This window comes from Camponotus vicinus, unplaced genomic scaffold (genome assembly GCF_025532165.1).
Source record: "Camponotus vicinus isolate PSW18456_S1 unplaced genomic scaffold, iyCamVici1.0 SCAF_6, whole genome shotgun sequence".
NCBI classification, from domain to species: Eukaryota; Metazoa; Arthropoda; class Insecta; order Hymenoptera; family Formicidae; genus Camponotus; species Camponotus vicinus.
In genome coordinates this window covers 2,579,327-2,605,713 of record NW_028141978.1, presented here as the reverse complement: position 1 = coordinate 2,605,713, position 26,387 = coordinate 2,579,327, and the positions used below count along the sequence as shown (strand labels likewise).

General features: G+C 40.4%; 1 protein-coding gene and 1 long non-coding RNA gene across 20 annotated transcripts in view; one reads left to right on the top strand and one right to left on the bottom strand.

The window, feature by feature from the left end:
* Heph (polypyrimidine tract-binding protein 1 heph) overlaps positions 1 to 26,387 on the bottom strand; it is a 364,683-nt gene that overhangs the window by 239,495 nt on the left and 98,801 nt on the right. Inside the window, exon 1 of one of the 18 annotated variants that reach the window (XM_083103274.1) lies at positions 7,148 to 7,193. The exons of the other annotated variants lie outside the window; for them this stretch is intronic. The gene's annotated coding sequence lies outside the window, so the exon portion shown is untranslated. Of the gene's footprint in view, positions 1 to 7,147; positions 7,194 to 26,387 lie in introns of those variants that run through there. 18 annotated transcript variants of the gene reach the window in all.
* Positions 8,546 to 11,336, top strand: LOC145973706 (uncharacterized). 2 transcript variants are annotated; one of them, XR_014439543.1, is made up of 6 exons: positions 8,546 to 8,698; positions 8,920 to 9,001; positions 9,257 to 9,804; positions 10,049 to 10,234; positions 10,355 to 10,800; positions 11,101 to 11,336. It is a non-coding gene; the product is annotated as an uncharacterized LOC145973706 (long non-coding RNA). The 2 variants fall into 2 exon arrangements; XR_014439542.1 differs by lacking the exon at positions 11,101 to 11,336 and having other exon boundaries at positions 10,355 to 11,042.

The following is a 26,387-nucleotide window of genomic DNA, read 5'->3' as shown; positions in this document are numbered from 1 at the left end:
CATGACGAATGTTCGTTCGAAACCGCGGTTGATTTACGAACGATCATTCCACAGAGACGTTTTAACGATTGGCCAGAAGCCGCGAGGTGTCACATCGGCACGGATGGACTTTGTCTCGCGCGGCTCGATTTTAGTATCCGATTTAATGTCTCATTTAATGCACGCGGCCTGCGGAAAATGATAGCTCGCATTATCGGCATCGCCGGTAATAAAAACGCGCCACGCAAGCCGAGTCGCGATTAATAATCATTACGCATCGACCGATTCGCCGAATTTTTTAATGCGCGCCCACGATTAATGGCTAACTTTCAGATCCTCTTTCGTTTCTTTGTCTCGTATATAATTTATAAATGTTCGATAAGTAATTTCGCGTTAATAACGAAAATGAATAAAATGGTGATCAATCAAGCTGACTGACGTACTTGTCTTTCTGAATTAAAAGCATTGAGTAAAAAGGGATAGAATAAATTAAAACTTTATAAAAAGATATTGATAATTTAAATATGAAAAACGTATCGTTTTTATAAAAAAGACAAAGATAAAAAAATTTATAAATTTACAATAAAAGAAAATATGCAGCACGTACTAGGAAACAAGAATACAAATGAAAGAGAAAGAAAAAGAGAGAGAGAAGAAGAAGAAGAAGAAAGTGAACGGAGGAGGCAGTTGTGCTTCTGGTTTGCAATCACTTAATCGCAGAAGCGGGAAACATCGGAAAGACCGACGACGAAGAAAGGCGAGCGAAGTAAGTGAGCGAGAGTCGAACCGGAGTAATTACGGGCAGTGAACTCGCGCGAGAAGTAGCATCTCGCGAAATAAACGCGAGTCACTCCGGTGGCGATGCAACGATAAGAAAGAGAGAGATAGGGAGAGAAAGCACACGAAGCATCTCTCCACCCGCCGGGTACACCATGAGATTCTCTGCAAAGTGGAAGTCAATCAGGGAAAACGCGCGCGTGCAATCGCTTTAAAGAGCCTGCTCGCGCAGGTAGAGAAATTAAAGAAGTACCTTACTAGTTTTTCTTCCTTTCTCTCTCCCTCTCTTTCTCTCTCTCCCTTCTTTCTCGACGCAGACGCGCGACGTTTAAACTTTAATCTTTCGTACGCGCGAGAAGCGGGCGAAGGGCTGTTACGAGTTGAGAAACAAAAAAGAAAGCCCTTCGAGGGAATTTGTTAGACGGCGGAATGTTTCTCCGTGGTGCTCCGCTACTACAGAGAGAGAGAAAGAGAAGTGTTTCTCCCAATTCTAATATTTAACTCTCGCACGGCGGTCGTTATTTCGAAGGCAACAACATCCATCGCGCTGTTGGCGTGAAAGAAAAATACGCCATTTCTATATAAAATAATGCAAAGTCTTCAAAATATACAAGAAACAGACACGAATCCTTTCGAACATGCGTACATCTTTTTTAGAAATTTTCAATTCATTTGTACATCAATCAGCTGTTTCCGTCCTAACGGATATACACATCTATTTCTCTTATTTTCGCGCGTGCGCGAATATGATGCAACGGGATGCGTAAATTAATTATCTTTGCGTAAGTACCAGAGATAATTTAACGGATATTAACTAACCGCTCGAGAGAGAGAGAGAGAGAGAGAGAGAGAGAGAGAGAGAGAACGGTGCCGTTAAGCTGCTCCGCTCCCGCAAATGTTTTATGAAGGTTATTAATTAATTTGTATTTGTCGCGGGCCGTGATCGTTACGATCGATCGTCGTTAATAGTCGGCCAATCAGAATCAGCGACAACCCTCGGACAAGTCTCTAGTTAATTTAATTTTAGAATGTTAATTCCAAATGAATAATGAGCCCCCGAATGACACGTTGGAATGCAATAGAGGCTGCTTCAAAACTCATTATTTTACAATATCCTTCGTGTAATATTAAATCGCATTAATCCTCGATAATGATTCGCTCATCAGCACAAGAGTACTTGCTTTATTTCATCATAAAATTGTTATAGGGACGCGTACAGACAGAAATCCCTCCAATTTTAATATCTATATTTCGAGGCACGATGAGGGGAAAGTATGTAATTATCGACGATTAGTCATCCTGTATTGCGAAAAGAAGAAAAACAATAATAGCATACGCAACACACACCGTTTGCATTAATAATTAACGTTCGCATCGTACACGCATAATGAGCACGCATTAATAAGCTATTAAAACGGAGCACAATCAACCGTGTTACATAATTAACATTTGCGCCACTGCCCCGTCATAAAATATTAATACAATAATTAATCCGTCCGTAATTGCGCGGGATTTCTACTCCCGTGTCGTCGCGGCGGAAAACATTCGCAATTTTCCGCCGCGATTCAAAAGTGCGTGCGAAATCGAAGAGCATTAATCGCGGGGGTGTTTTCCAAGACTTTCGTCGCAAAGCAAAGAGATGGTGATAAAATTATGCCGCGGATAAAACAGTAAAGTTCGCAGTGCGTACAATTAAGCTGTCGAAAATGGCGGGGCGCGCGCAGGTGCGTGGGCGAGTTTTAAAATTTACGATCGCCTACAAATTTCCACGGTAGATGGGTAGGTAGGTAAGTAGGTAGATACAGCGCCCGGATTAATACGAGGGCGCCAATAACGACGGCACAATGGCAGTCCCCCGGCATTAATATTAAGAGGCACTCAAGACGGCCCTTGAAACGAAGAAGTGTCGTCGCCGGCAACTGGAACGACGCACGAGTAAAGACATAATTTCGCGAGCGCCTTGCTTTTAATTTGTTGGGGGAACGCGTCGATTAGTAACTCGAACAAACGTGTCGAAGAAAAATTAATTCAAAGAAAGAAAAATTAATTCAAGGAAAGAAAAATTAATTCAAAAATTATATATTCGATTCGTAATCGTTTAATCCAATTCCGCCAACGCGCGATGTGACAAAGAGGTAGATAACCCGACGATGCCTATTTAAAGCGCGCGTTTAATGAGTTTATCGAGGCATTAAGCCGCTGGATGTTTCTGAATCAGACGAGACAGTCCAGACTGTGAGATGGTTTCGTGAAAAAGAAAGAAAAACCCTAAAATTATTGTGTTTACGAGGACCGTCACTAACTCTTTCCGCCATCGTCGGCGAGACTCTGGTTTATAACCGCAATATTACCCTCTCTTCCGGTAGAAATAATATAACGAACTTAACGATTGTCTCTGAAGAAACTACCGGCATATAAGAGACATAAGCTGGACAAATGTATCCGTCGGAACAGAAATCTAATCTTTATATTATTATTTAAAATATATTACGCCGTCTTAAAGCGCAGATATATCATAAATTCACTATGCTGTTAACTGTAAAGCAATTCAAATTGTTATTAGTTTATTCAAATTTAGTTTATTATAGCAGCATTATTGGAGAAAGAAAGGAAATATGCAATATACAGAAGCACAATAACATGACGTTTAAAATTTTCAGGAGCCGTTTAAAGAGCATCAAGCGACAATTCCCAGCCTTCACGAGTCAACATCACGGTGATCCGGCGACGGTGAAGAACCGAACGCGACGATATAAAACACAATAGGATCGGGAGGGAGAGAAGATGATGGTGTATATACGCGAGCACGACCATAGCGAGGGTTCTTTATGGGCCAATAACGGAGACGTGCGTCCTTGTCGCTATAAATTATTAGGCCAGTCTCTCCCGCCGCGCCTTCAACGAGCGATAAAATGCGACCAGGTGATATCTGTAGCCAACCAGACTGTGGATAGGTACATACACCCGGAAAGACGTGCCGCGTCGCGCATCCAGCCGGCTCTCTCTTCTCGGGCTGGTCCTCCCGTGGGAAGATAACGATTAACTCCGACGGTGTCGTCTCGAACGACACCGTGTATACGTCGTAAATCCTTGCGCGCACGCGCTCGCAGTTTTGTCGCGAGAGAAAAATTCTATTAGATGCGTCTCGTAGCACGTTCATCGTTTACGTCACCAGGCAAGATGTATACACGGTGCAATTTATCTCTCGAAGGGGAGACCCCGTTGTGTCTCTCGCCCGTTCCCGAGTAGCGCGATGTTTATTAGCGACTGAGATTACTTATCGTTAACGCGAGTGGCATTTACACATCCGCGGTGTGTTACTCGGAAATTTTACTCGAAGGCACACAAGAGAGGCTTTCTTTGCAAAAGTTGTCCACAAAATTAACGTTGACTTTGCATCTTCGTAATTTGAAAGAAACGTCGGATATAAATATGACGAGTCGCGATTAATGTCGCGCGATTTGTACACGCGTTGCCGAACAATGCGAGAAAGAATTAGAAGAGTTACTAACGTCGCAAGACGTTGGGGGGGGGGGACGCTAGTGCTGATTAAAAAATATAAATCGTATCTCGCCGCGGCTCGACGTGAGGCAACTCATCGCAGACGACCCCCGACGGCTTCCAGGGTATATTGCACTCCCTACGGTGCGGTCGCGTCGACGTCGGCGACGACGGCTCTTATATTACGACTCTGATCTTCGAGGCGGCGACAAGAGACGTCTCTAATTAAAATCTCTACATTTTTAAGTCAGAGCGCTTCCGCTTCTCGACGAGTGTCTTCCAGCGATAGCGAGCATATCAGATGTTTGAAAGAAAATCATCGCAAAATATTTCGTCGATTCGTCGCTCTTAAGGCAGACGAAACATCGAATAATTATCCACTAAATTCTTAATTAAAGTTTTATCCCTTGCCTATATTTTATGTAAAATATTATATCTTCATCATGCTTATAATAATATGAAATTCAAATTTAATATCCATGATTGTATGAAATATTTTCTATAAATGATATCAAAAGATATCAAAGGATGAGAGAAAATGCATTATTTCGAAAAAAATTTGATTTTACATAATTATAAAATATATTTGTATTTGGACGCACAAACGATATCTTTTGTATCGAGATAATTAAATAAATAAGAGACCTTTTTTTCCTGAATTAGAACCTCGCTGCAAATATACGAATGAGCAAAAGTCCAAACGAGAGTTCAGCGTTAATCAACGTTAATGGAAGCGGTATCGGGTGTCCCTTTTTGCGGCAAGTCAACGCAAACGAAAGCCGTTTTCTCTTCATTCTCTCGTCCGGAAAACGCATTTCTCATCGAGCGAATTGTCGGACGAGTGCGCGCGCGTGCGTTGTTACCTACCTACGGTGCGCGGTATTTATTCGGCGGAAACCATGACCGTAACTTCGTTTCCATGGGAATTGTTTGGCAACAGGTGGGGAAAATTTCCACGCACCGGGCTACCCACCACCACTCGTCCTCCATTTCCCCCTCCCTCCCCCCCCACCTCGGCACATCGTGCTGCACGGTAACACAATTTCGTTCTCGCCGGCCATCTTCCGACCTTGCTTCCCGATGCCGAGGATGCTGGCGTCGAACCAATTCGCGATTCCCCGCGAGAACCGCATCGCGCGGGAAATCGACGATTGCTCGCAAAACGATGCAGGCATCGATCGGTGACGCGCTATCGACAATCGAATAATTCGATGATATGAGAGAAGGCGAAAATGGAACTTACGGTTGTAACATATTCTCTCTCTTTTTTTGTTTGATGGGTTATAATTCATTTTAACTTTCTACAATCTAATATTTATTTGTTTTATTTGATTTTTTAATTTAATTTATGAATAAATTTCTACTGTAGCTACGTAAAGAATTTACGTTAAAGAATTTGTGTGCGTAATAAATGTGTTTTTTTTCCTCAACGAATCTTGCTATGCGGAAAATAAGTCATTTTATAAAACAGAGACTAAATGATTCATGCCATAAATTACGGTTATTAGTCGCGTAAATCCCCGACACGTGCTCGACACGTCGCGGGTCGAGTCAGGCGTTACAATTAATTTCCACGGTCTCGTTACCGAGATAATATGTTTGCGAGGGGACCGTCGTGTATTTTGAGCGGCTCTTCGTAATTTTCGAAAATCAACTGTTCGCGAGGAACACTCTTTCGTTTGAACGCAAAACGTTACGGATTGTCCCTAACGTGCCTTATCGTCATGTTTCTTTCGTAAAAGAATCGTAAAAGAAAAACGTGCTTCGGTAAAAAAAAAGCTTAAGTATAAAAAGCCCATAATTTTTGCAAACCGAGAGAAAAGTGTGTGCTTTGGTAAATTTCCCAAATTTAATATATCAAATAAATGGCAACTCTCCGACCTTCGGTATTCCAGCACTGAAAAAAAAGGCGAAGCGCGTACACGGATCGAATAAGGTTCTCTAATATTTATTTCAATCTCGAAATGAGGGAACATTCCGCATTCGCGGAAAGTACCGGTGCGGAGGAGAGCGAGTTATCGCGACTGAGATTTTTAGGCGAGGCATCGTATCGCATATCGCGAGGAGCCAGGCCAGAGCTGTGCCGAGTCGGCAATAAGGGAACGAGCCTCATGAAGAAACCAACTGGGGCTTCCGGAGCCCTCAGATTGAGGAACGCAATTCCGTTTTGTAAATGCGTAATGACGCCGCGGCCGTTTCCTCTTGGAGGCAACGATTCTCCGTCGCGCGAGAACCACGTATCGTCTCGGCCGTTTCGGGGTAACCGGGCTACCGTACCCCGGGGTGCAATCGGTTATTTAGAATTTCGCCATCGCTCCCGACACGGCCTCATCGATTTCCCAATCGTCCGCGCTCTCGTTTCGTCCCCCTTGCGGGTGGACTTTTTACTTACTTCGGCGAACACATTCGGCAAAAGCGTTCCTGCAGAGACTAACGAGCTTTGTTTATCCGGACAACTTTTACCCGCTTGCTTAATAAACGTTCCAATCGGGAGACTGACAGACGAGTTGTATAAAATATATATTTAAATATAAATTTATATAAATTATGAAAATTATATGCGTGTGCGTAAGAATCCTAAAATAAAAATATATATTCTAATTTGAAATTTTATAAATTATAATCTGATTTTATACGTAAGGAATACATTTTATTTTCTATCCGTATTAAATTGCCAATTTTGAAAAATTTTGAAACAACGCAATTGATCTTGCTGGATCATTGCAATCAATAATTAAGTTTTAAATACTCGATATATTCTCACTTTCGATATAGATAGTATCTCGATGCCAAATCTGATTTTAAACTCGTCTAGCAGAAATCTCTCGGTAGCAAACCGCTACGCCCAGCAAGGGAAAAGATCTTTAAGAAACTTTTGACCTTAACTCACCAACTCGCCGTGCTGAAGTCTCTCTTGTCCCTCAAGAAACTAAAAAAAACTCACCTGAAACAAACAGAGGAAAAAAAGGTCAAAATCGATCGCAGCAAAGTAGTGTCAAAAATAGAAACAACGTTTTAGCAATATTATTATTGTTATCATGAAATATATGTCACGCTGCATCGCTTTCAGTGAAACAAAACGTATATTTGTACTATTCGTTAGAGATAAAACTTGTCATGTTGATTAATATATATATATTGCGATATAACAATATATGATTAACAAAATATTCATTCGATAAATAGAAAAAAGAGAGAATTATAAATATTCATAATATTTAAAAATACAAAGTAAGCGTGTTTTATCGACAAATTCTGTTAATGAAAAGTCGTCGTAATTCCGTTAAAAAATTTCGCCCCGAGTTCCATGGCGATTGCTCTCCTTACAAGATTTACACGCTCCAGGAGCGACGAAAAATTCCCCGAGTTTGAAACGAGAAATTGGCGGAAGTTTGCCAAAGTCCGGAAGAAGCACTGGATGTAACCGGATCTACACTAAATGCGAAACTTTCGTAACTGTCGCATAAAACGAACGTAACGTCACGACTACGTAATCACGACACGGTAAATTTACACGCCAATATTTCACGGCAAAATAGATTTACGGTTTGAATATTGTATTATAATTTGCAATTAAATCTCAAATTAAAATGTCAAGAAATTAAATTCTCTCAACAGCTCTAGATGCAAGAAGGGAATTAATACTTTGAATTAGAAAATTTCATACCTTTCTAAAAAGATTTAGGAGATCACATTATACAATTAAATATAATAATATCTGGAATTTCGATGAAAAATATGAGTTTTCGAGCAGCGAATTTCGCATAGAGAATTGTAATTAAAGAAAAATATAAAATATAAATAACATATAAAATAAAAAAATATATCTAAACAAAATAAAATACGTAATATAAATTCGCAAAAATTTCAGCAATTTTAAAATACTTTTTATTATTTAAAAATTATAAGGTCGAATATTTTGAAGTAGGCGCTTTTGTTTCTCGCTTAATTTATGCGAATCGAGAATGACTCGAATGAGACTAAGAAAAAAAAGACGCAAACGATTACGTAAAACGATTCCTCAATCTTGTCGGTTATCGACATGCGATGACAGCCCAATAATTCACTGACACTTCGCGCCCAGTCATCGTGGCTAAGGGCTTTATCGGCGGCGTGCGCGCAACGAACCGTTACAAGATTTGTCACGGTCGTGTAACAGGTGCCCCGGAGGCTGCGTTCCCGGAGTGCACGTTTTCGTCGTGTCGCGCGCGCCGATGGCACACGCGTGGCACCGCGCGCGCTGCGCCTGCTGTCGCGCGTACGTGTCTCTCGCGGCGAATCGCTCGTGAGTAGTACCGCCGACGCTTCGCGCTTCGTCGGATCGCGGGCGACACGTGACAGCGGTTTTGCACCGTCACCAAACAAATTAACCCGCGAACGTTCGCGTCACGAAACGACCGCTGCCCGAGATTAAAATACGCTGCGAGAGAGAACAGTTTTTGTACGCATCTGGATCTCGCACGCGGTTGATTATAAAATAGCACGTTATACAATTATTTTATCAGTTTAGTTATTTTTTAATTTTTCCGCGATTTTAACGTCGTCAGAGTATCTCGGTTTATTTTTTGTTATCAGTATTTATTCCAAGCGATGTAAAATTTCCTTTAGGTATGATGATTTTAAAATATATGCGATAAATTAAACTTCAACATTTATTTTCAGGGGTTGTTTCAACTATATCTCGAAATTGTACGAGATTTGCCCGTCCGCTTTCATTATCAAGCAACGTCAAGTACGAGACAAAGTAAAAAATGGTTTCGGTATTTTTAAATAAATGTAAACGTTGTTATAAATATCGCTTATATACTCTCATCAAAACAGTCACAAAATTTAAATATTTTTACGCATACTTTGACTAATTATATGAAAAAGAGAAAGAATGAGAAAAAGTGAAATGAGAGTCTATATTGAATTGAGAGTTCATGTACATCCTCAGCGCCAACAACAAACGTCCAACATTTCCGTAGCCCTTCATCCTCGCACAATTCCGACGTTGCAGAACGAAACACAACGACGAGGAAGAATTCAAAACGGTCTCGTTTCCATAGGAAGACGAAGGCTATTGCGTGCGGCGAGGACGTTCCAGGGATAACTTTGCCGATCCAACTTGTCTCGGCCAAAGCTGTAACTTCCATAGTCAAAGTTTCCGCGACGTGGCTGGTAGCTGCCGAGAGACAGCCGGAAGGATGCCGGAATTGTCTATTCGGGTCTCACATACGACACGCGATGCTACATTTAAATTTAACGCGTTCCGCGAACTACATCTACGAACTGTCACCGATCAAGCAAATTACTTTACGAGTAGAAGGAAATAAATAAAATTGCAAATTTTTTCCGCTCGAAAAAAGAAACTACCGATAATATATAAGATCTACGATAAAAATAAATTCCTTCTCGTTTGTTTAAGAGAATGAAAAAATACGCGACCATTTCTCGCTATTATTTGTCGTCGGTCCTAACATCGCGATGCGAGGCGATAAGCAAACGCGAAAATCAAGAGAATGGCAAATTCTACAACGGCCGCCCCATCGCCATCGGGGAGGGAGCGTAAGTTTCCCCCGTATTTAACGTAATTCGCGGTGGCACCGAGAAAGCCGCGCGCGGCTTTTTAATTAAAAGTACCGCACCGCCATTATCTCACAAATTTATAATCGCACCTATCCTTCCTCCCCCACCATCCCTTTCCGTCCCTTCAACACATCGCGGAAGTCGGCCTTTATTCTCACGGCACGAGACCTTAATGAGCAATAATTCAAATTTCTATGCTTTCCACCCTCGCGGTGCAATAAAGGTGGAGGAAGAAGCTGCGAGCGTAAGCAAGAAACAGGAATGTCTCCATCACGAAGTAACATATTTTCTTCTTAACAAGATTTCTCGCGGTTATGATAACCAATTGGGCTGCGTTCTACGTTATTACACTGTGCTGTGGAGACATCCCCAGCATTTTAACAAACGAATTCTCAGAATGATAACTCTGGTACGACCATTTGCGATTATTTATTATTATTATTATTATTATCGTACCTTTATATTTTGACAGATAAATATAGGATATTTTTTTCTCTAAAATAATATATATTTTATTTACATTTACAAGCAGTGAGAGTTAATTTTCTTCAAGATTGAACGACGCGAGAGATATTTTATCGGTACGGCAGCATTATTTTATAACGGAACCGCTTAAAAAATATAATCGACGCGAAATGGCAGCTCTAGTAATACGTATCGTGACGAGAAGCCTCAAGAATCACTGTTGCAAAGCGTGAACGTGCGTTATCAAGTAACGTAATCCCCGGTCGAGATAACCGGTGGCGGTCGCAGTTACTCGAGCTGCTGACACGGGGTTCGACGAAAACGGCTCGTTCGTTGGAAGATTCAGGTTGGCAGGGAGAAAGAAACGAAGGTCGAGGAGAGTGCGAAAGAAGAACGAATTTACCGAACGGGAGAAGAACGAGAGAGCATCCGACACACCCCATCCTCGCAAAATTTGCATGCTAATGAGACAACACGGTCAAGCCTTTCTCCGGTGCGACACCCACCCCGGTGAAGTTTCAATTTATTCATGACGGCCTTCCCTTTTCTCGGGATACATTATTTACACAGCGCGGAATACAAAGGGGTTCGGTCAGGGGTAAAAAATGAGAAGACTGATGCGAGGAAGCTCGCTGGCCACTCGTTGAAAAATTAGAGCATATAACAAGCTAATTGTACTATTTAAACTGCCCTTCGCCTACAGAAAATTGACTTTTCCATTATTTAAATTATTAAAGAACCCTGCCCCTCAGTTTAAGCTCGCTGTATTTCTATTGATTTAAAATTACTAAATATTGTATGAATTCCTAGATAAATTCAGTATTCATCAGAGATGCCGGAAGTAGGATGTTCGCGTCGGGCTACCAACAGTTATAACAAGATCTTTAATTAATGAGAAGACGCATTCGAGACGATTCTCTATTTTTGTCGCGAGATTATCCCGTATCGAACATTCCATCGCGCGAATCACACAAGAACGAAAAATGCGAGAAGGAAGTAATACGCAAGAGACTTCGACAAGAGGAGAGAAGGAGAATCGTTCTAAATTCATGTAGGTGATCATGAACGAGATTCCTTTTAATTAAACCGTCGTGACGCGACTTTCGAGATCGTATCTGTCAATCGGCCGATCGGCCTTGACGTCTATCAATCGGCGGGTTTTTTCTTAAACAGCTGACTGGACTGGCTCTCTTAGCCACTGGAGGATAAGGTAGAATCCGGGCTCGTTCGCCGACGGTAAGGAAGCGCACCAGGAAAACAAAACGGTGCATCGTACCGACCAGAAATAAGCCTCCAGAGGCTGTTTCCGCCGAAATTATCTCCTCCCCGAGAGAGATTATCCAAACCTCCCTTGAATATTAATAGACATATTTTATTTCTTTAATAATTTTTAACGCCTCAAGAATACAGGATATCAATTAAACATGACTCAAATATTTAAGAATCTTTCACGTTTTTTCTGATGTGTCGTTTCTTTTACAAACGCTCTCTATTATTTAAACGTTAAAAATAGTGACTTCAAGGTGACATCAATTCACGCGATCTGCGTCTTTATGTTCGCATCGAGGTAGGCTCCTTTGAAAGCACGCGCGACGTACTTGATCGGCAACTTTTGCCGGTGATTGTACGCGGCCACATACCGAGTCACGATTTGAATTACAATCGACGCATCCCGCCGTAGGTTCGTCGGTCCGTCCGAACGACTCCTCTCGTTAACCACCCGCCATTCTCGCGTAATTTTATGCTAAATTTCCGCCATCGTTTTTTCCGCACCGCGCCGCGTCGCGCTAGTTTTATTTTCCCTCTCCATTTTCTTTATTCCCATTATTTTCTTCTTAGCAAAGCAACAAAATAGCCGCCATGTTTTCGCCTCTTCCTTCTGCCTACCTACTCTCCGTAGCTCTCCCCCTTTTCCTCCTCGTTCTCGTCCTTTTTAATTCTTCCTCTCCCCGCCCCTCCTTCCTACTTCTTCACGCGCCCTTGCGCCAGATTGCCCGGCACGATAATCAACGGATATTCGCCGTGTTCCTCGGAACAATGGCGAGGAGAGAAAGCCAGGTGGAACGAGAATTTCTTGACACGGCACTGGCTGGCCTTGGCCTTGGTAATTTCGCATCGTTGCCCGTCGTCCTGTGGCAGCGAACGCGCGTCTGGCGCGTTTTACATGTGCATGTGGGTAAGATAAATCGCCCAAAGTGCACGCCGCCATCGGGTGCGACAAGCACCGATGAAAGTGGAACAAAGAGAACGCAATTTACGTAAAATAAAAATACATTTACGACGATTGATATTAAAAGAGATCATCGACGTCCTCGTCAAGAGCTTCTTAATTCCTTAATTTATGATTATAAGCCGTGTTTTTTTGCTTTACACAACGTATTCGCAAACGATACAGATAAGAAGGAAAAAAATCTGTCAGTTTATAAAAAATTGCGGAAGCTTTATCCAATTTTACACAGCATCGATTGCTTACTTTTAACCGGCGGTCTTATCGAGAGAAAGGTAACGACCCTACGTTTTAATTTTATCACGTCGCTTTTCATAAAATTGCCATAAATCTTGAATCTCGGGGCAAATGCGGTCTATTCGGAAAGGGTAACGATGATGAAACGAACAAAGTTCGTAGAGTTTCATAAAAAAATGAGCTGCCGCGAATTCTCGCAATTACCTATTCTTTACTCGCGCACTCATCAGAAAACCAATTAACAAAACAGCCCGCTCCTTTAACTTCGTTACGTTGACAACGCATCGCGCATCTCAGCGAAAGGTTACAGATGGCGAGCGGGACGGACCTAAACGAAGATAAATATTAGGACGCGAGAAAGGATGAGGATGAAGCGGCTTTTTGCCGGTTTATAAAAAAAAGAATTACGGCATCGCCGTAGAATTTCCCAGGATCGATAAACGTGCTCCATTCTCGATTAATTTTTTTAAATTCATAAAAATCCTAAACAAGATCTCGAAGCGTACGTGGCATGTAAAAATCTGGAATATTGAAATATAATTGGCGGTATATGTTCCGTAGTCCATTTGGACGATAGTAAATTTTTTGAATAGAAAATCGATGATGGAATGAAATATACGACATCCCTTTACAGGCCATCTCTGAACAATGGACGTCACGTTGCGTGTACAACCGATATCTGCACATGCATACGCGCACACGTACGACTCGTTTTTACCGCCACTTGTTGGAGCACTGCCATATGTCGTCGAGACGAACATGCGTGCGCCTCGGGGATACACGTGTGCGTGTACAGTCTCACGTAAAAATCGGCTATCAAACCAGTAGCAGCTGACGGTCAGCAGAGAGATGTCTGTTGCTTCTATCCGTTTCTTGATGTATTATTGTATCGTCGTGTTATTCAATGATGTAAATATAATTGCACTCAAACAGATTTATAATAGTGTTGCATATACAACATGTTAGTTTTTTCATAAAAAATTCAAGCTGTTCCGTCCGCCAAGATGATGATATTTATGCGCGTCTCGCCAAGAACGGTGGTCCAGGGAAACGTCAGCGACGCGTGTGGCCAACGCGAGTAATTTCACGGTAGGACATGACCGGACTCCTGAATCGGTTGGAAACGCGAGTCCAATTGACCTAACAGGTCGGGCTGACTAATTGGCAATTGTCGGCCGACGTTGCTGCGCTCATTCGTCTATCGCTTATGTCGAGCGTACTCGAGTCACACCTCACGCTCACTTTACACTTTTCGCGATTACTTTGTCATATTTCTTTTCACTTTGAGACCCGAGGCTCGATAAACAAAAATTGCCGTAATTTTTATCGCCAAGAATAACTGAAAATTTCCATAAATATCAAAATTAGATCATATCGTAGTATTGCTAATTAATCATATTCATTTCCAAGTACTTTCTAAAAATAATATGATTATATTGTTCTTTCTTTAATTAGTCAATTATTTCTTTCATTATACGAACAGTAAAATATTTGAAATTCTTCACATAATATTATTTTCATAATGCAATTTCTCTTATTAAATTATAAATTGTTAATTGGCGCCAAATTAATGATGATTACTGAAATAAATAGTATCACTTTTCTAATTATTTTCCTTAAATTCAATTATTGGATTTTAAATAAATATTTCTCATATGAATCTGTCATTTGGAAAATAAATTTCACACGGGTAATATGTAATTTAAACAAAACGATTTAAATAATTATTTACACTTAAAACATGTCCACTACTAAGCTCTAAAAATCACGAATGAGGACGAGTCGCAGTAGGCTTTATTGAGAAGCACTGCGTCGTACGAGACGGACAAAAACTATCGAGAACCTGTCCCGGGACGGACAGATTCACCGTCGTCGAAGCGCTGGAACGATCGAGGGACCGAGGCAAGAACCGTGAAGGTGAACCGGGCGAGCTTCACGAAACGAGACGATATTTCGGTCGAGCACCCTGCGCGCGCGAGCAGGGACAGTAGATAAATAAATTTCAGACCGGCCTATTCCTGGCAAGAAGTAAATAATTCGCCGTGCGACGCTGTCGCGGTAAAAATCTATTCCCGGTGACCTCCCGGTGAGAAATCTCTGGAAACGAATCCGCGGATATCAAATTTCCGGCATTCGATGCGAATCTCGCAAAGTCGCATAGATTGTTCGTGTTATTGCCGTTTAAAGAGTCAATCAGAGCGATTGACGTTTAGTTGGAAGCGAGACTGCATTATTGTCCAATAATGTAATCGACGATCATCAATTATGGCCGGATAGGTTGCCGATCGCGTCAAGTAATCATCGTTTTCAACTATTTTTGTGATCGGAGCCGTGAAATGGACAAACCGGCTATTCCAGGATATTCTCATATCGATAGAGTCGTTTCGAAGGTCGAAGTGGAACTGCGTCGACTCGGCTTCAATAATTCAGAAGCCTGACTGGCCACGCCGCCGATACGTCTGCGGTCGCTGCCAATGGCCTGCGAATGGTCTCGTGCAGCTTTTGCCACACGTGCAACGACTGCACCGAACGTACACGTGTCTCGGATGCGAGGATTCCCGTGCGAAAACAATATAGTCTACTTAAACGTAGCCCTCGACGCGTTGATGCCGTAGGAATTTCTCATCCGATGATGCTGACAGAATGTTTATCAGCTCGTCGATTTTCCAACGCGCAGCTTAAATGTGCGCGCCTCATCTCATCTTTACTCTCAGGAATAAAACCCTTAACTTTGTCATTCATTACGCGGAGAATGCAATTTCTACAAACATGCACGCGTACCGCGAAAATTATTTAATTTGTACGCGAAAGTTGCACACAATTATGGCTATTTTATGTGTCGCGGTTGATTTCGAAAAATTAGATTTATTCTAAAAGGGTTGAAGTTTGGTTGTGCCGTGCGCTGAGTTACATCATTTGCCCTCGCCGCTAAAAGCGGGAGTTGCTAACTCGATTAAAAAATTGCACTAGCAGCTACAATCAGCGAGCTGGAGGTTGGCCGTTCGTTTCCTCGGTAATTCCATCGGGGCACTTTGCGTGGGTATATAGCAATTTCGTTCTTATCCGTGTCACCGTGCGGGACCGTTGGTTAACTGATGTTTGCAGCCGCTAATGAGAATAAAGTACTTTTACCGGAAGGAAAAGCGCGCGTCGCTTTTTTTCTCTCGCATCCGCACATTCGTGCGGCTCAAACTGAAATACGTCTGGCATTTTTGTTGACCAAACGTCGGCGCGACGGGAACAACAACGTATACTTTCGCCGAAAACATTGTATCTTTCGAATGTTTCTTTTTCGCGCGTGCGGTGCGGTTCTGTCCGCCAAATAAAGCCCGCCAAAAAATCCGGTCGTTTCGACGAGATGTAAAAAAAAATGCCACAGCTGTGTACGTTCGTCTATCTGACAAAAAGAACTCGAAATGCCAACGTGGGGTCGATTGGCCCTCGGCCAGCAAACCGACGTCGTGTAATTCGATCATCGTGTAAACTTTGCGGTTCCGGGCATTTATGTAATTCTCGCCATTTCCTCCGCTACACGGTTTTCCTTTTAGCCGAAGAGTCGATCGGCCGATAACGTCCCTCGCCAATTTCGCATTCATCCGAATACCGGATGACATTCCACGAATCGCCAACGCTTTTGACCGAACTCGTAACTTTATTTCGTCGACGCGGTAAAGTACAAAAATACGCGGAAATGTTCGTTGTGCAAATAACAACAATTATCTCAATATCGTAACGATAATAATAATAATATTTACGAGATATGTTTATGAAGCTGCTTATTGCAAATTTATTTCCGGCACATCAAAATTAATACATTCCATATTAATAAGATCCATTTAATGCTGCATGAAGATCGCTGCTTTATGCCGGTCTTCGTTGATACGATTAATTGGATTTAATAAACCATTCGACTGGGACCAGATAAATAATCCATTTTCGTATATGCGCGACATGCGTGGCATCAATCGATAGCACATCCGCGCATTCGTAAATTTAATAATATTCATTAGCGAAACGTAGCACATTGGCGAATCGATCAATTTATGCAAAACGTAACCCGAATATAATTACAATACGCATGATCGGGAAATAAAGGCGATTTAAACGAGATGGATTCTACCACCTAATCGCATTGGCATTAAATACGCCACAAATTCGCTCGTGGCACAGCTGGAAGAAACTCGAGAGGAAATAATTAATGTTTTAACGTAGAAATAAATTATTCAAATGCCGACGATAAATTATTTTTTCTACGAATAATTCCTTCATCGGCTACAACGCAAACTCTACAAGCGGCGCAAACGGCGCTCCGCTTTGTCGCTTTGAAATTTGTTCGATTTCGCATGCGACCACCAATTTGGTTAAGCAAATATGCTATCGATGGGGCCGATACGTATATATTTACCGGCGATCGAATAACTGGCGCGTTTTACGCGCAGGAGAGCAAAGAGATTGATAGCCGTTCGTGTTTTTTCGAAAGTCGATTAACATTTGAAGAGAGCGACAAAAGAGTGCTTGCTCCAAGTAAAAAAACACACGCTCGCAATTTATCGCGGTTAATGTACGTTTTCCGAAAAATAACCGGCACGAATATTTCACACGCGCGTGTATTTATTTAAAATAAATAACGCTCTCTTCTTATATATTTTTAGCTGGTCGCGTGTTTAGAAAAAATTTATAATTTGAGCTTCGAAAGAGAGAGAGAGAGAAAGGGAGAGAGTAATCTTATTAAGTCTTGTCATCAGTAATTAAAAGATAAAAATATAAGTAAGTAAGATTAAAGCGACGTGTTCAAACCGCATACCTGCCGTTAGAACGTAATGAAACCTGTTGAACCGACCGGCGTGGAAAAAAACCATCGTGTCGTAATTAGAGAAACGGACTCTCGAGATTCTCGCCGGTGATTACATCCGCGTAAGATTAGCGCAAAATTTGAGATTGGTGAATTTTAAGGGAGATGTGACATGGTGCGCACGCGGACTGACTCATCGACCGAAAGATATTGATTTCTGTGGCTCTTCCCTGCGCGGGCTAACTGATTAGATCGTGTGTAAACGGCCCGTATAAACTCTATACGGAACCTGATGATTCGATCGATCCACCGCGTAACTACAACACGCCATGCTACAACGTCAAGATACAATCACGGCGTACTTTTTTTACGCATGCAAATACTGTTGTAGCTTCATCTGCGATAATATTTGAAAGTCGTATTTAAAAGTCACGTAGAAAAAAATGGAGCGAAAAATTTATATCTATTATACGTTGATATAATAATAACTCAAATTTATATATATTATGGAGAAAAACCTGGTTCTAAAAACAAGATAATTAATATCATTCATAATAAATACGCATAATAAAAAAAAATATATATATATATATGTATATCTCGACACAACCGGGGATCACAGGTAATATAATCATATTTTTTTGTTTAAAATTACATAAGAGAAAAAGCTTTCTAAGAGTATAAGCTTTTGACTGATTTAATTCATCATTAAAGTCAAGCTTTGAAATTGAAAGGAAAAAAATTTTGAAAAAAAAATTGTTGAAACTGTTAGAGTTTTATCCCGCATTATTAAAATCACTTTTTGAGAGAGCTCGCTCGCGATAGCCATTAAATTTTGAGCACGAGCCTCGAACGCTGAACTTTCCATTGTTCGTGGGCCGACACAATCATATGCATGACGTCAAAAAGTGTCAGACAAGGTTACACACAAATAAGCCACGTGGAACGGAACGAAATGTCGATGAGGTTTCCGTCTCGGTTGCCAACGTCTCGAGCATTCAAATTTTTGCGTATAAATAGAGGGCGAATGTCGTTGAATCTGCTTCGCAAAATAATTCGTACAGCGTCAAGTCTATCGCGGACTTTCTAATTTCGAATTTCACAATGAGATCCTACAGGTGACAAACTCGAGTTTGCGTAAGACTTTGTACGTATACACACACGCGATATTAATGGAGAAATTTCATTAACTTCACCGAAAACACGTATCGAGACAAGCAAGGTTAAGACTGAGGTAAACGAAGGTCGCGCAACAGGCGGAGAGTCGCGTAGAGAGAGAGAGATAAATAAAAAAATCGTTCCGGACGATGAGTCGGAGATATCGTCGATGAAACGTATAATCTGTAAACAATTCCGATTGCGTAAACCATGATTATTACTTTGAATCAAAAACTAAATAAACGCGATAACACACACGTTTTTTTATACAGACAAGACCCCCGATGTCGCGTTCAAAAATTGTTTTACGGAAAATATTTAATTTTCTTTATATTAATATAAGCTAGAAAAAAAATAACGTCAAATATTAATTAATTTAGAAATAAACATCACACACATAAATTCTCGATTTTACGAACTCGCCGCTTTTAAAGTCACATCCGGTAACGACGTGGATTTTACAAAGATCTCCATCGCACGCGGTTGACGAATTTTAATCGATCAAAGAAAGTATTTTTTTTTTACGCTCGCACATATGTACGAAGCGCGTTCAGACGCTGACGCATCGCGCATACGTTATTAATTTATTCTTTTTTTTCTTTATCAATGGTTCTCAATCACGAATCTTCAAGGTTATCCCATAAAACGTTGCGGGCGATGTCGGTCTTTTGACTTTTGTTGTGCTATCTCGCACCATATGCATGTATAAAAAATCGGAAACTTTCCTTATTCATCGTTTAAAAAGTTCGAAAGTTTTGTTTTTTTACTCTGAAAATTCGAGGCTTATTGTTGCCTCGATATTTTTGAACGAGACCAAACATCGAGATCGTTATCGACAATTTCCATTAGCGTTCCAGCATTAAGTATCCAGATATGTATTTTCTACGTGCACCTTGTCGTCTGCCTGAATAATTAGCGATGCCCGACGATCATACCCACTGTATCTACACGCTTTAATCTCATATCTCGCGCAAAACATCGGCGTTTGCAGCTGCAGGCGGTCCTCGGGTCTGCAGTATAACGAACAAATACTCGGGCAAATAGCCCGTATGCATATTTATATGCAATAGCAACTCGTTGTTTTCGCCGCACGCTTGCCCGGATAATAACGTTCCGTTAATATTTGCGCGTTAACCGTGTGTACGCGATGCAAAAGTGAATAATATGCCGGTCGCGGTAGGCTTATCGGCGACCAGGGTCGCTTATAATTATCGCTTTCCCGTCGGCGTTTTCAAAGCGGGTCGTGTTACATAATTATTACTCGCGCCCGGGATAAAGGCTATTTGACTCGCGTACCTTTCGTTAATTCGACAACGCGATTAATTGGTAGTAAAACTAATCGTTTGTCGAACGATTCGCGCGCAAGAGATTTCATGTAAATATTTCTACGTCAAGTACTGTTAGGAGTGTATATATATTATATTTTGTGTGACGATCTTAAACGGTAGAAAGTTGAAAAGAAGCAAATGACGACTAACAAAATTTTTGTTACATAAAAGAAAAAATTCTGCTTCAACAACTAAAATTAAAATATGATAATATGTTGTCTAAAATCACTGTACGAGAGAAGAATTTTTTATCAAAGCCTCTATAAACTAGGTAGAAAGAGAGAGAAGAAGAGAGAGAGAGAGAGAGAAGTTAACCGGTTTAAAGAATGTTGGGCCGGATGATTTTGAAAAATACCAGGGGCACCTTCAGGCAATCCTTCCCGTGTTCCTCGTAATCCTTAAAATTCAAGAAACATCTACGTCGTCGTCGCAGCAGCAGTGGATCATTGTGCGTCTGCATTTAAAGATGAACAAAGGCAAGAAAAAAAAAGAAGCGTGGAACATAAAACTTGCGAGAAAGAACAGATAAAGAGGAGAGAAGCAGAAGAGGAAAAAACAAACCTCCTCGAGAAACTGATTCCGAGAAATCATTACGAATCCATCTCAACCTCCAGCGGTATCCCAATTTTCTTCAGAGACTTCGATTTCACGACCTTGAGTATTTCGGAAAATTATCCAAAGAGCGATTACAAAGAGAAGTTTCGAAAACGTGGCCTGCATTCTGAAACGAGAACGCGTGGTCGAGAGACGGGAAACGCGATCGATACTTTGAAAGTATCGCTAGTTTAGACAGCGGAAACTATCGCGCGGAAAGTTTCGCGACACCGAGTATCGGCACGAAAATATCGATACTGCAATATCGATATTCCATGTACAAGCGAATAATTTGTACCGTACGCGAAAATTAGTACAATAATTTTTTTCTCGGCGAACAACATGAAAAATGTATCGTTTTACTATACGAGATGAAAATTTACATAATTAAGTTTTAAAAGGGAAATGGCAAATACAATAATAAAAGAAGCAATGGAGAGATCGAGTGCGCGATCAACTGTCAAAAGAATAAGGCGGATCGCGACATTATGTAAGAATTCTTAGGCATACACTTGACCTACCGACATACTTTCACTTTTTACCATTCAGAGAGCGAAAAAACGAGTCTGTCTGCCCGTCCCTTTCGGAACGCGCCAAGATAGTCGATCGAAATCACAAAGGTCCGACTCAACGGCCGAAGCAAACACGTGCAGGCATCGAGGGTGAAAGTTCTGCGATGAAAGTTACCTCGAACGAACTTCCCGAAAACTCTAACAAGGCTCATCAGCCCCAACTTCTTGTCTCTCTCACACGCCCTTTTTCGTGAACTCTGCCAACAATGGTTAAATAAATCCGAAAGTGATATGTATATGTGAATAATATCGTTTGAAATTATCGTCAGCGAAAGCTGCATAATTAATGTTTAAATATCTTTACAGAGTTAAAATATATATTTTGCGTACCAATTAAAACTGAAATTAAATACAATTTTATAAACATATCACAAAGAAAATTTAAAAAATATCACATGTATATATGAGAAATGTAATATATTTCAAAATCATTGAATATTCTTTTAATAGCAAATATTTTAGTAAAGTCAACGTTTGCTTAACGAAAATGAAGGATATTAATTTTTGCATGTTTCGAATTTTTTCTATTATAAATATTAACTAAGTCTCAAACTAAAATTCTATTAAAATAAAATTTCATCTAAAATTAATTAAAGTTAATTATTAAAAAATGTTAATCTTTTAATTTCACAAAGTTTAGTTTCTGAAGAAGAGTCTTCTTTTCAATTGCTTACAACTAAGAAATTATTGACACTTTGACAATTTCGTCAAAAAAAAATCCTCCAAATTAGTTGAAGAATTTGCTAGTATAAAAAAAAACATTCCATAATTGTATAATATTTTTTATATTTATACATATATATGTACCGGACTGGTTTCAATTTTCGGAACACCATTATCCGCGAGTGTATTGTATCTGCCATGAGAATTGCTGAGTATTCACAAACATTGTGAATGGTTCTTGACCTCAATGAGTGCAGTTCTATCGCATTCGCTGCGCTTCGTTGATGTGTTACCAGTGTTCGCGTTGCATTACCGATTGCATCATTAAAATAAGCATAATTATGGCCATTTATCATTTACTAACGCGGACATTGAGCATCATGCAAATTGAGCATTACCGTCGAATTATTTTTCAAAGGGAACTTGTAAAATGTATACGAGAGGACTTTCTCTTCCTTTGTTCTTTCCGCCCCTTTGCGGCCATGGATCTTGTTACATCCCGTTATACCGTTGTTACAAATTAATTGCCCATTGTTAGCCAGGTTTACCGGTTTGAAAACATATTTACAAAATTGCAGGTACTTCGGTCCAATTATTTCCAATATTAATTGAGTTTATCTAAAAGAGTATTATTGCGCAAAAATATTTTAAAAAAGGAGATGGAATATCCAGGATATATTATATACGATCTCTCGAAATAATATCTCTCCTAAATGAGAGAATGTTTTTCTGTATGCCAACCTACTACCTGTAATATTTTTCCAGCTGACAATACCATTTCGCTTTATACACGAAATACTGTATATCATCTGATACAAATGACGTCAAACGTATCAGATAACAAACATGCAATATTCCACATGTTTCGATTATTACATTTTCCACGCATGTTGCAAATTTTATCTCTCTGTAATCCGATTTATAGCACGCATAAAAGTGTCCTGTGTACAACACAATATTCTAGGATTAATCATTTCATCAGATCTTGAAACTTATTTAAAATATCTTGCATTAAATATTTTGTATTATTTTAGCGAGTGGTAAAGCCCTATCAAATTTATATAATATGGGATTTTCATGTAGCCGCGTTTTGAAAAATTTATATTCGTCAAATATTGTATTGAAAATAATATATTTCAATAAAAAAAATCTACAAGCGTAGGATTTTCTCGTAAGAATCGCGTAAACTTATAATTCGGGGTCCCTGCCTTTATGAAAATATCACGTTTCCAGAGTTTCCGCAAGTGAAAGCCGTCCCGGCTTTACGGAGGGTTAATTTCTTGCATTCGACGTTGTTCGGGGTCTCCTTTGTTCGTCCCATAGCTATTATATCGGTGCCTCCGCACCTCTCTTTCCATCGCGTTCCTTTCTTCGCCGACCTCATCCACCATCAGGCGGAACACGTCTCAACAAAGAGTGACGGGAGGGGAAGAGAGGGAGGAGGAAGGAGAAGGCGGTGGCTTAATAATTCAAATGTTTACCGTCGCTTTCAAAGATAAGCTGATAAAAGCGTGCACTCGCACTCGAGCTAATATACGCGACGGACTTGAAATCATGCGTGTGCACGCAGCATGCACGCGCACATGTATTGTATAATATGCGAGCGTAATTCTCGGTAACGACGACTCGTATTCCATACGCGTAACCATGGTGTCCATCCACATACGCAGCGCGCAACGGATTAATCTCCGATCGGCGTGTCCTGTTGCCAAGACGTCATTTTCATTGAATCACCGTCACGCACACGATAACCTCGTTTCCGCACCGAATGTATGATCGAAGAGCCATCCCCATCTCTCGCGAGCGAGCGACACGGTAGCTTCGCGTGTAAATATAAATTGATTTATGAAATATTATTTTATGAAATTATAATTTTTTTTAAATGCAATTTTTTTACCTACCGAGAATTTTTCGTAAGATAAAATTTAAAAGTAAATTGCTCGAAATTTTATAAAGACACGCTTTAATATACATTGGGAGAATGATAACTGAAAAAAAGCAATCAGTTTTGGTAGTTTATGTAAAAAAATATATATTTTATATAAATTGCAAATAAAATGATCTCTTATAAAAAGCATTAAATATTAAAGATTCCATTGCTGCATAAAATATCTCGAATTTATCGTCACGATGGTTGAATCGGTTGAATAGTTTGACCAGTTTAGACTTGAATACGAGAGAGATTTAGGCACAACTGAACACGTCGAGCACGCAATTACGCATGCAAAATGAAATTATGCCGCTTGCCAATAATACGAAACGCGTCCATCCAAGCGCGACATTGTTTCGAAGAGTGCGATCGGCAACAATGCTTCGTTTCGCAATAATTTCATAGCGCTACCAAGAGTAATATACCTTTGCCAGAACGGCGATACAGTTCGCGAATGGACCGCGCGTGACATATCCAACGTGCAAATTACGCCAGATTATTTCACGCGACGATTGTGCCAACCGGTCGTCGCGTCACTAACGTCACGCGTTTTTATCGCGCCTACTGTCACCTCAAAATACATGAGAGACATTTCACGAGAGAAATATTATTTTACGCGTATTTCTCTGTACCAAGAACGACGTATTATTTTGTAATAGCTTGCGCATTTTATTTTTTTAAACATTAATAAAAATAAAAATTAAAGTTTATACTATATTTTTTGCGTTGAATTCTTTTTAGCGTCCTTAGTTTTCTCTCACTGTTTATTTATAAGACTAATTATGTCGTGCATTTAAACAATGTAAAATCTATCATTTTATTTTTATCGCGAGATATTCTTATTGCAAGCCGCTAATCGCCAGTTGACGAAAGAATGACAGGACCAGGCAGGTGCAGCTGTCCAAAATTATAACGGTGAAGCGTCAGTGACAATGCAAATACCCGGTATCTCGAGCATGTGCAACGCTTAGTATAAGGGCAAACAGCTGCGAGCAGCTGCGCCCAACTCGTCCGAGGGTTTTCTAAGGTGAAACGAACGATTTAGGGCGTAAACGGAAGGGAGAGAGGGAGAGAGATAGAGAGAAGCGCCGATTCTCTCGAATAACCTTTTCGCCAATATGGCGAAAGGTCGTATTCGTGAAGTTGGATGAGTGAAATTTCGGCTCGACGAAAATACTGGGTTATGATCGGAGAGATATCTGACGTAAGGCAGCTGCCGATGCCTCTTGGTTACTCGACCGGAACTAATAAACGATCGCGAACACCAGCCAACGCATAGATTCAGGAAATATTTTGCGATATTACGTGGCCGCGCGCAAAATGTCGGATATTTAAATTTAAAATTCCGCGAAATCCGTTATTTCGGAAAAGAGCCATCTTGTGCTATAATGCATACTATTTTAATTAATATAGGGATAGAGTTTCTATCATAATTTATACTGAATCAAGAATAGGGCAGAAATTTAAATAATTAATCTACCAAATATTATGAAAGATTTATAAATTTGAAACAATTCAAATTAAATTGCGTTAATAATTAAAACTAGGCAATGTTTTTTTTTTTAATTTATAATCCAACATACACTATAAATAGAAAGGAGAGACTCAATTGTCCGGCGTTAACTTACATCAGAATTGATGAAAACCAGCCTCAATAGAAATGAGTCAAATAAACGGCGCTTCATAGGGTATAATAATCCTACTGCTTTTGGTATGTGACTGTAAAGCCGACTCGTTTGTTTGCAGTGGAACGTCTGTTCAGAGTCACACTAATGAGTCTCGGAATCTAACAGTCGAGAGGTAACGACCCGTTGGCCCTGACACACATACGCTTTGATTGAATTTTCGAGAAGCTACCCGACAAAATCGTTTTCTTCAAGAAAGCTGAATGTTGACAATACGACTTTTTCATTAACTATTAATTAACATGTGATATTTCTCTCCTTTCAACTTACACGATGCGATTTATCATATCTCAATGATTATTTGTAAAAAAAAAAACAGTAGAGTTATTTTACTAAATATAAAAATAGGATAAAAAACATGTACGTTCGTAAATATTTATAGAGTACAATTATTTATAATCTGTAGGAAATATACCGGCCACAATCGTTTTCAAGAGTTTTACTTCTATATTGCAAAAAAAAAGGGGAAAAAGAAAAGAGGATTTGACCACAAATCGCAGATTGCAACCGCGCTTCGCTCGGATCTATTATAAAAGTCATTCTCCGTTATTTTTGCCCGATGAAACCCACGCGACCTGTCATTACGTCGCGGCATTTTTATCGCGCAAGAATATCGGCGGCGTTCATCGCACGATGATGAAATTAATTAAAGTATCTCTCTCCGCTCGGTGGATGGACGGTGGTAGATGTCGAAATTACTCGCTTCCTGGTTGAAGAGCCTCGGACTGTTCGTTCGACGCGAGAAGCGGCGCGCGTTAAGCTCTCGCTTACAACACGGGTCATTTTCTACTACACTAATTAATATTATCGTGCACGCGCGCAGCAAAAAACGATTACAATAGCGGAAAGTTAGAAAGCGCGTGTCCCCTCTCTGTCGCATTCCTGAAGCATCTTCGGGAAAAGCGGTACTC